Genomic DNA, 11,461 nt, shown 5'->3' on the forward strand with positions numbered 1-11,461 from the left:
TTCTTTCCCACCCACTCAGAAAGTATTGACATGCATTTCTGTGTAAGAGTGTAATACTCCTGAGGGATAATGAAAGCCAGGAAAGAAAAAGAGCAAAACCAAAAACCCTCACAAAATGTCCTGGTCTCAGGACTTCCTTTATGCTAAGCACCTATTCTGCCTCATGAGCTACAGCCTGTTACATTCATGTGACTTTTTGGCTCAGCTTCCCATTCTTCTAGGACATGCTCATGGATCTAAAGGTACTAAATGCTTTTCACTACAGTAGCAAACTATTCAGTGCTTGCTTAATAGTGTAACCTGTGAAATACTTCATTTAGGTGCAAGTTAATACTGACAGTCACCTGCAAACGTATAAATATTTTTGTATCTGGTCTCCAGCAAGGGCCAATAACGAGCTCTGTGTGTACAGTCTATTCAATCATTTCTATCACTTAATAATGGAAGATGCCAGAGATTATAAGAACCCCAATCATACAACATTTCACTCTGATACATTGGTTACGAGAGTAGGACACTTCAGGCAATCAAGGGATGAGGGGATTTTAAATAGCCTGATGGGTACAGAGGGGAACACCTGCTGCAACAGAAAGGAAATTTTCAGGACCTGTCTTGTAAGAAAAGGTTTGTTTGTATTTCAAACAAAAGTTGTCACTTTTACTGGAGAAAGGGAAAACATAATAAATCTCATAGGAGTATGAGGGTAAAAAGTTTCAGTCTGCCTGAAGGACTTCAAAGGAGAGTTGGTGAAAATGTTCCTGCATAACAAGGTGCTTCCTGATGGATGCAGTTTGAGATATGTGGCACATGCATAGAGAAGATGTTCTGCTGATTGCAAAGGTAGGAAACCACTGGAAACAAGAGAGCACTTTCCTGATTTTGTTAGTACTTGAAACTTTATTATTCCTTTACTGAGGGGCTCTTTGTCAGTGTATGTATTTTGAATATTGTAAATACATGTTTCTTTTTGCACCTCCTCTTCACCTGAGCTAAGTGGGATTTCAGGGTTACCCAGCCATCAGCAGCTCTCCCAGCTCACATCCTGGGCACTTAGACATGATTTTTTTCTCCTTGGCACATTCCTCTGCCCTGTTTCAGCAGGAGGAGTTGGATAAATGAGCATCCTCCAGGGTCAGCCAAGCTGGAGTGTGACAGTAGAAAACTGGAGGATGCTGGGAATAGATGTGAATATTGGAAGTTCCCGGTGGGGTTGAGAAAGAGCCATGTAAAAACATCTTTTCAAAAATAAGTCTGGAGGTGGAGTTGACCCAATTGAAAGTTCCCAAGCAAAATGAGCAGGATGTGTGAGTATCAAAATAAATGAACACAAAATCACATCTCCATCTTTTGAACTGCTTGGTTGTTGAGATTTTTTGTTTGTTTGTTTTTAATTACCCAAGCTTCGTAGTTTTCCCTCCACCTATGCACAGTTGGGGTGGGTGGGAAGCTGGGGGAAGATCGGGGTTGGGAAGGCGAGAAGGAGTAGAATAGTGTAAAATTGAAAAGAACGAGCCAGGTAGGAGTCGAACCTACAATCTTCTGATCCGTAGTCAGACGCGTTATCCATTGCGCCACTGGCCCCCAGCTGTTCCTCAACCCTCATGAGGGTGGTGCTATAATCTCCCAAAGGGACCCGGGAGATGCTCTTTCCGATGCTCAGCACCACCAAAATGCAGAGGTTGCACAGTGGAAATCCCAATATCCGTGTCCAAGCTCCATACCTGATATTGCTTCACTGTGAGGAGAAACTTTGCAAGTCCAAGCTGAGAATAAGTCCCATTGTGTCACCTGCTGCAATATCTATGCTCAAAGGAAAACAGGAAAAACATCATAATGTCATCCAATTCCCAAATTCTGGCAGATGTGTCATGCCCTTGTTGTCAGCCTGCCCCTAGCAGCCATTTGGGCCAACAGAGCCTGCCTGTTCCCCTGGTGCCTGGAGGAGGAGTCCCAGCTGGTGGGAGAAGGAGCAGGAATCTGCTGCTTCCATAGCTCCACAGCAGACCAGCCTTCACTCCACGCCTGGCCCTGCCTCCAGGAAGGACCCCAGGTCAGACAGACAGAGCCTGGAGGGCAGGGACTGACACAGAGCTGATTTGCTCTGAAGGATAAGAGCATCTCTGAAGGCAGCCAGCATCAGCACCCCATCTTCCAGGCAGCCCTCATGCCACTGTCACATCAGTACCTCTCCTGTTACAACACACCTGACAAACGTCCACATGTTGGTTCCTGCCCTGACCTCTGAATTACTCTTGGTCTCTACCCCATAATTTTTTCCTGCAGCTCAGCTGCCAGAGATAATGCTCTTTGAACTGTCTGAACAGGCTTTGCCTCTGAATTCTTACAGAGCATCACATTGGTGCTTCGCAGAAGTGGCTGTGTGGTCTTGGTCACTTGATATGCTCCACAAAGACCACAAGGTCACAGAACTTGTTTTCCAGTTTTTACTCATCAATCACACACAAAATAGATTTTGCTTTTCCAAGAAGAGACGGTGATTTATGACATTTTGGATTCAGCTTAAGGACCTCTTCCTGACACTTGCTGCCTGCTTTTCTGAGCCCTTTGCTTACCTTGTGACAGTCAAATGTGTTGATCCACCACTGATAATAACTTGATGTCAGTGAGATGCAAGCTTCTTTCCCATGGTAGCCTTTGTTTGATGTTTGAGTTCTGGGATGACAGTTGTCCATTCAGGCTTTTATAAACAGGTCTGTACCAGAGAGAGCCAGGATACTGGGGAAAAAAGGTCTGCATATTCAACCCTAGTTTCATTAGGCCAATGAAAACCAAACCCAGTTAAAAACAGTTAACCAAAACAGTTAACCAGTGTTGTATGTTAGGGAGCTTGGGAAAGAACATGAATGGCACTTTTTCCCATTCCTTAGAAGCAGGATGGGATTCATGCAACCTGCTGCCACAGAAAATGCTGGGAGCTGTTGGAATCAGATGTTAATTACCACAACCCTATGTGAACATGCACTGCTACTGTACCTTCCTGGCAGCAGTGATTTTGCCTGACTCCTGTGATAAGTGATGGCTTTTGGCTTGACTTGCTTGTGAATGCTCCTTCAAATAATGGATTATCTTCTGGGGTACTGAAGGTAATAATTATGTTCTGGATAACAATAAGGAAGTTGAGGATGAAGTTTTAGAGGAGGATGAGCCAGTTTGGCAGCTCTTTAGTCCAAAGTAAAGAGGTCCCACTCCTCTCCCCCTCTTCTCCACTGCTCTGAAATACAGAGCTTGCTTTGATCTAGCTATAGTTGTGTGTGGGCACTCCAGGCACCTGAGTTACCATGACAATCCAACAAGGTGGGTAATTTTCCAATGGTCAGTGAAGTGAATCAGCTCAGATGGTGCTAATGAGGGGACCACACCTTGCCTGAGAAGCCCAGGCTGCTCTATCCTGCTGGCCAGGGCAGCTCAGCCTCTTGCAGAAGCTTGCCAAACTGCAGCCTGGAGGAGGAGGGTTGTGCTGAGGTAATGAAGAAAAAGGCATGGAGTGGGAGCAAGGAGTGAGAAGTGAGGAGTGTATTCAGTAGGTGAGAGGTAGAGCCACTGTCTGTGTCCACAGATAGCTCACTTTAGACCTGTTATTCAGTCCAATCTCTCTTCATTTTCGTCCTTTCTCACTTTACTTTGGGAGGTGCAAGTAAGGGGGGTAGTGAAGATGAGGTCAAATTCTTCCAGACTGCCTCAGGCTAGTGCAGGGGGATAAACTGGAAGGAGCATATCCTTCATAAGCAAAGACTTGCAAATAGTTTCTCTCTTGCAAATGTGTTTTATTTTCCCCTGAATTAACCAGGAAAACCACAAAGTGAATGAAAGGGGGTGAGTGTGTACAAATGGGTGGCAGGTGTATAACAACAGGAAGGGTGTAATTGCAAACAAGAGTTTGCAGGGGTGGAGATGTGTTGTCTTTTTCTTCTTGGGCATATTGGACTCACACCTATTCCTCCAGTTGGCAGCCAGAGAGATGATCCACTGCATGCCTAGGCTAGGCAGGATAGAGGGCTTCCATGAGCTCAGAGATCCCAGGGATGCTACCCCTCCTGCAGTGATGGGATGAAAAATTATGTTAGAGAAGGGTAGTCTCTTGGATTTCCATGTAGTTCCAACAGAATTTCTCTGAGCAAACAAGGCTGCTCCATTTTGGCTAATGCAGCATGTCCTGCATTCCAAAACAATTGGTGTCTGGCAATTCTGATAGCAGGACCCAGTGAGATGGGCCCTGCTTGAGCCATAGCGAGGGCTGCAGCCAAAACTAATGGTTTGAGACAAAGCCTTGGTCATAACAAACACTCCAAATGCCTAAAGAAAGCTGGAGCTAGAGCTGGGAAATCAGGCTAGTGGACAAATAAGGGAGTCAATACATGTAAGACCTAGAAATGAGAAGGGGTAATACATTTCTAGAATGCTTCCATGCTTCTTCTTGCCTGACTCTTGTCCAGGGCAGAGCATGGGGGCTGCAGCTGAAGGAAGGGACATTGCTGTGAATGTTTGCACACAGTGCTGTGGATATCATGGAGAACAAGCTGGCAACTCAGAGTGCTGGTAAGGTGCCCCAAGCTCTACGTGGAGTTTTACCACATCCTTTGGCAAGGAACAAGTCATTAGTCTCCAATTACACTGAAATCATACTTAATGCAAGACAGGTTAAGACAAAAAGAAAATAAAAACATATACTCAGTTGCCAAGAGAGATAAACTTATAAAAGAGGTAGGTGGGGAAATGAGAGAAAACCAGGCTTCATTTACTGGCTTTGAAGATTAAATCAGCGAGGCTGTTCCCTCATATCCAGGCATTTTGCTGCAGGCCCTCCTGACACACTAAGGAGCAGACAGCCTACCTTCCTCCACACCTCACACCTCAGGCTGTGTTGACCAAGAAACTTTTCCTTGTGGGGGAACAAAGCACTTCTCACGTTCTAAAAAATTTTGCGCTAAAACCCCAAATTCTTCCAATCCTGAGAATTTCACTAATTTGGGATCGAGCTCTTCCAACTTCTTCCCTATTCAAGAGACAGGATGGCCTTTCTTCTTGGCAAAAATAAGGATGATTTCACTCCTTTAGCATTACCTGGCCAGCTAACAATACCTTGGCTCCAATGCTCAGCCTGAGTGCTGTCATGGGAAAGGCACTGGCTTGATATCTCAATGCCAATTTGATATCTCAATCTCAATTTTCTTTTTCTCTTTTTGTTTTTTCTTCTGTAATGAAGTAAACATCTCTTCTTTGCCCCACCTGCTGTCATTATTCTGGTGGGCAAAACCAGAATACAGCAAAGTGTGTAAGCCTAGTCAGCCTTGGCTTGGAGGGGATCTGTTGCTTCAAGCTAGTGCTGGGAACAGAAGCAAGGGGAACAGTCCTTGCCTGCTCAAGCAGAGGCTGCTCCCTGGTTGATGGGACTTGTCTTTTCAGGGAGAGGGTCAGACAGTTCAACCCTTCATGGAAGAGGATAAAGGTTGATGTGGGAAGGATGAGAAGCAGGATGCTATGGTGCTGCAAAGTAGCAGAGGAGGTGGAGGCATTGTGCTGGGCTTGAGAAATCACTTTTAAAGGACCTGTTCAATGCAGACTACATCCTGGGACTTACTGCTGTGCATGCACACACAGTCTCCTTCCTTATCCTCTTGTGTCTTTTTCCTTTTGCATCTTCCACTTCCCTCAAACATTCTCCTGCCACTCTTACAAAGTGGCCTCACACAGGGACCTCACAGAGATACCCATTAGCCAGCTGGCCGCACAGTTTCCTCCCTAAACTGGAAAGAAAAGGTTCAGCACTTTTCTGCCCTCCTGCTTGACTCCTACAGCACTTGGAGTGGAAGGAGGAGTGGGGACAACACCAGGCTTAGGTCAGAGACAAGAGGCTCTTTCTGCCTCCCACATGCTGGACATGCTTTCCTAAGAAAGCTGTAAAGTGAGGGAAGGGCTGAAAATGAGAACACCAAGATGAAGAAAGGTTTCCTGCTCTCCCCATTGGCTCCTTGAGAAGTTCTGTTTTTCAATTTCCATCTCCATGTACCTTCTGAGGTCAGGTATAAAAAACGTTTCACATGGAACATATAAACAAGTCACCAGAGAAAGGATGAGAGAATTGGCACCTTCTTCCTGCCTGACTGGAGGACATCTGGCTTGTTAAAGGGAAATACTTCCCTGAAAGGGAATGAAACATGACTTCAGTTCTAGGAATAAGCATCTTGTCTGGACACATTTTAGGAGCCCAAGGGACTAGTTATGAGACCTGCCATATCAGGAGTACCCCACTGAATGCAACCTGATGTTACATGCAGAGAAGGCTTCTAAGGAAGCATCGCCCCTTTTCAGGAATATCACCTGAACGCCTGATGATGGGTGAGAGGTCTTGCCAATTAAGATCAGCAAGGGTAGGAGCCGGTATAGTTTTTTAAGTATTCCATAAATATAATCTATTTTGGATGGATATTAATGGCTTTGTCATGGATGAATTATTTTATTTCCATTCTTAATTCATCTCTTCTGGATTAAGTGGGATTTCAGTGTTACTGATTGCCTGCTGACATTGCTAGCTGAAGGGGACAGTGAACTGTTACTCTGTGACCACCTAGCTCATGTCAGGCTCCTTGCCATGTTCTCTGGAATGCTAAAGGTTAGTGATAGCCATGCCTGTCCCATTTTGGCTGCAGAAATGAGGTCCCTGGTGAATATCTCTGATGAAGGTCAGGGATAGCAGAGGCATCCTCTGCTGGCAAAGGCAGCTGTGGACACTGGTGTGGAATGGGACAAAGGTTCTGGGCATGACTCCTGAGGTTCCTCAATGTATCTGTCAGGGGTACAATAAGAAGTTTAGTGATGAGTAAAAATCTTCCTCCCCTGCCAAGATCCCCCTCTCCTTTGAGCCCTAATTAGAGCTAGTGACTTAAGGATTCCTCTGAAAACAGTGCAGCCCTCTACCCTGGGAGCTGAGCTATCAAAAGATGAGAGATGCAGTCCTGAGAGAAACTCCCAGCAGGATCTCACAGCAGCCCCAGTCCCAGCAGCATGATGGCAAGTAGCAGCTGTATCACTGTGGAATATGGGGAACCAAGGCCCAAAAGGCGCCTTGAATACAAATTTGTGCACAAAACAATGCTCCTGCAAAGCTGCCAGCTTGTTTTGAAGGGCTTCATAGCATTGATTAGGGATGGAAATAGCACCAAGGCCATGCTATGTGGGTAACTGGAAGAGATGTGATTTGTAGTCTACTCTTACATAAATCTATTATCACCCGTCTCGTGTTTGCATTACAGGCTTTGGAATTATCAGAAGCATCAGAACAAGGCCAGGTACTGCTCCAGCTTGTCACCTCTTACCTAAGGATTATCTGAATTAAAATTTTGTGCACACCTACAACAGGATAAAGATGAAGGGATCTGACCCCACAGCATTATAAAAAGAGCAACACAAATGACATGAGGCAGCAAAACTTGCAGTAAGAAGATCCATCAGAGGCTCTGTCTTTACACTACCTCTCCTTGCTTGCAGGCTCCATTAGCAGTGCAGCTCTAAATGCTGTGACAATGGAAATGCACAGCAGCTCTGGCTCTGTTTTCCACCACATCACAGCCCTCCCTGTGCCCTGCATATGTCTGTTCTCTCTCCAGCTTGTCTTCTCCTGATCCAAAGGGTGCAGTGACAGGGAATGTGGGGTGAGCCCTGTTTCCCAGCTTCTTGACCACAGTGGTGGAACAAAGGAGCACGTTCAGCTTACAGCAGCACACCTTCCCTTACATTCAATGCTGGAACAGCCTCCCTCAGTGCTGATGACTGGGGTCACAGGGGGTCACCCTCCAGGCTGATGACAAGCTCTGTTTCCTACATCAGGGGGAGAATTTTGGAAAGAGGGGAAGACAGCCAGCCCCAACTCTTTGTCTTCCACCCAGATCATCATATCAGACAATTATGGTGCTGTCTGTTGCCGTGAACTATTGGTTCATGTTGCCCAATCCTGACTGCAGAGGGTAGAACTGTGTAGTAAGAGATGTGCATCCTCAGTCAGCACAGGCAAAACACCAATCTTACTGCAAAGCTGCTCCCTCTGTGGCAAGGTCAAGGCCTTTTAGAAGACACACAAAATCTGAGTTATGCTATGGTGAAAGGACTTGCTATGCACCCTTTCTTCCCTTGCATTACCTAAACTCTGCCAGAATCAGAAGGGCTGACTCCTAGGGAACAGCCTGGTGTGGGGAGAGGGTGATGCAACACCACGTGTGTGGACATGGGCCGGCATGCTTGAGATGCTTCCTGAAGTGATAATTCAAAAGGACATTAATGCAATAAACTGCTGCTTGGTACAGTGAACACAATGTCACAGTGGATGGCATTTCTGATCATAGCTAAAAGTGCCTGGCTTGAAGGCTTTTCCTGTTGTTTTCCTTGCAAATGCCTGCATCTCTCTCTCAACTGCTGTGCTCCCCTATGCTCACAAAAATCTCATGTAAAGGAGTGGGTGAAAGAACCTGACTGGAAAATGGCCAAAAGGAAAACTTTCTCTTCTTATCTGACTTTCAAAGGGAAAAAAAAGGTATTGGTACTCAGGAATGAAGAGTCATGCTGGTTTTGCTATATGCCTTGAAACCATTTGCAGGGCATATAGCAAAAGGAAATAAAAGGAAAACAGAAGAATTAAAAAAAACCAAAAACCCTAAGAACATTTGTTACCTCTGACACCAGCCACTTGATAAACAGACACTTTCCTGGTTCTGGTAGCAACTTACTGTGTGAAAATCTTTCTGCCCCCCCCACAGTATTTTTCTTTTGCTTTAATATGGAAATATTTGACCATTTGTCTTCAAGCACTGAATCTCTATTCTGTCCTGAAAGAATGACCCTCAAGATGGGGTTGGATGAGAACATAACCTAGACCATCCTAGGGAGCTGGGACGGAGTCTCAGCAGGTCTCTGATGTGGTATAAAGTTTGTGCTGAGTACAAACTTAAAATCAGTGTCTCCTTTGAACTATGGATCTGAGCATTGTTCTGGAAAAAAAATATCTGCATTCCTCTTCTCTGCCAGCTGAGCAATGGAGAGCATACTGAAATAGCATCAAGAGTGGCTTATGTCAAGCAGACCAAGGCTGGGGAGAAACCTGACACTGGGACAGGGCTGTATCCCTGTGAAGTGATGAGCTGGTGCCAGCTGGGAAGCCTGAACTGGATCTGTGCTGTGAAACACAAATCCCTCTCTACTGAACATCACTCTCCTACTGACAGAGCCAGGGCTGCAGCAGTGGGGTTTGGGGTGCTGTGGCCTGTTATGTCCAGAGCAGAACACAAATCTGTCACCCAGTCAAAATTCCTATCATTAAAGCTCTGCAATTCCCTTTTCCTTAAATTCTGGTATGCTTAGGAGGCCCCGTAGCACTGCGCCTGCTGTGTCACCTCCTGCATTCCAGAATCAAACATCCTTGTTACTCCACAAAATGCAGGTACCTAGGGAGGATTCACCATTCCCACCTTTCTGCTGTAGGGGAGACATCGAGCCATGATTTACAAACAGGCTCTCGTGGCATGCTGCAATAGCAAAGTAGCAGGAAAAGGGTCAGGGGTGCATTTGAAAAGCAGAGGGTTGTGTTAAAATAGTAAAGTACTTGCTTGCTTGGTCTTCAAAAGGAAGTGGGATTTCCCCACTTTTCTAACTGGTGTGGTCTCCCCATTTTCTAGCTGTTTTTGTTTTACTTATACCCTTCCTTTCTTCATGTCTCATTTTCACTGCAGGGTAGGTTTGGGGGTGTGGAAAAGCAAGCCTGTTCCTGTTATCTGTGAAACTTGTCCCTAGTCCTGGAAAGGACCTATTTTTAGGTAGACAGTAGTGCAGTGCTATTATTTCCCACATGCAATACTTCCCCCAGTCCTTTGGACATACTTTTATCCCTTGGCTGTGAAATATGGATCTCTTTCTAGCAGTGATGTGTGGAGGGGAAAATGGTTTGGGAATCTCCAGGTTTGTAAAGTTGCATGTGGTTTGGGGAGGTACTGAACTGTTCATCTCATGTTTGTTATCCTACACCTGGTCTTTTCAGGCTCACTGATTTTGAGACTTTAGACAATATGATAACTGCAAGGAACATGGTAAATGCCTCATGTTAATCACCTCACAGGGTCACCCTGCCTGCCTGAAGGGTGTGGCCTGAGCACCATTTCTCATCCTGATATTGAGGACTCTGAGGAAACCAGGACTTTCTTTCAAGAGGGCTTTGTTTCCCTGTGTCCCCTAAAGCTGGGTGACAGGTTCATTCTGGCTTGCTGGCACTGCTGGAGGGCAGAAGGAAACCAAAGGATCTTCCTTCTCCCAGGCAGACATGTGGGGCAGTGACCTCATGTCTTGGTGTCACAATGATGGCAGCACTACAGCATGCAGGAATGAGTCCTTGTTGCAGTCTGTCCACAGACTCTCACTGTTTCAGGGTCTTTTAAGCCAAATCTCTGAGGTTTATCTGCTATAATTTATGTTGGTACCACTGATTAATTTGGAACAGAAGTTATTGTCTAATTCATACACCCTTTTATCCCATGTTTCTCCCGGTTTACTACAAACTGTAGAAGGTTCTTGAGCATGGATAAACCCAGAGAGGGCTGCTTTTGAGCACAGTTCAGCTCAGGGCAGTGTCCATCCTCTATTAAAAAGAAAAGGGCAGACAGCCTCCCTCTGTCTGGTCTTTGTAGCTGATTCCTGAAGTCTCATGCCCCATACATTTGATGTGCTCCCAGTGACTCACCCTTGGAAATGCTTTGAGCTTTCCTCTTCTGCTGTGATTTCATATGTGCAAAAGAAACTTTCTAAAGATGTCATTATCTCCTGTGCTGGTCTTTGTTTTCCAGGAGCTCTGAAACCAACCCTCAGACTGTTTTTAGAAGGTCTCCAAATACTGACCACATATGGCCTGTCATCACATATGAGGTATACAAAGACAGATTTATATATGTATGTATATATATATGTGTGTGTGTGTGTGTGTGTGTGTGTGTGTTGAATGGAAAAAATGTCAGTCTCAAGGCAAGTGTTTCTGAAAGCACTTGTCTCTGTTGCAGGGGCTTTCTTTGGCTGCATAAATTGAGTCACACACAAGGGTAGTCTCAGTATTTATCATGGCATGTATATTGATCACAATAAAATCATGAAATGCAAAATATGATTTGCAGTTTGCACTTGTATAGGTAGGAGGGCTTCATCTTATAGCTGGCTTGTCGGCTCATGAAGTTGCTGTCAATGTAAGTGAAATCTGAGCCTCTGCAGCATGCTCGCCTGTAACTGGGAATGCCGGTGCTTGCCACCGGCTCCTGAGGGACTGTTCACGCAGGGTAAATGGGCACAGACAAAAGGTGAGATTGATGGAGAACCTCCCCTAGCCTCCCCGAGGCATGCTTGGCTAAAAATGCAAATCTTTTCAGCCAGAACAACAAGCAGACGTAGCAGTATGGGAAGAGGGGAAGGATGCATC

The 11,461-nt window shown here is 45.4% G+C and overlaps 1 non-coding gene across 1 annotated transcript; it reads right to left on the reverse strand.

The window, feature by feature from the left end:
• Positions 1-1,508: 1,508 nt before the first annotated feature.
• TRNAR-ACG (transfer RNA arginine (anticodon ACG)) lies at positions 1,509-1,581 on the reverse strand. The gene has a single exon. It is a non-coding gene; the product is annotated as a tRNA-Arg (tRNA).
• Positions 1,582-11,461: the final 9,880 nt, after the last annotated feature.

This window comes from Molothrus aeneus, chromosome 1 (genome assembly GCF_037042795.1).
Source record: "Molothrus aeneus isolate 106 chromosome 1, BPBGC_Maene_1.0, whole genome shotgun sequence".
NCBI lineage: Eukaryota > Metazoa > Chordata > Aves > Passeriformes > Icteridae > Molothrus > Molothrus aeneus.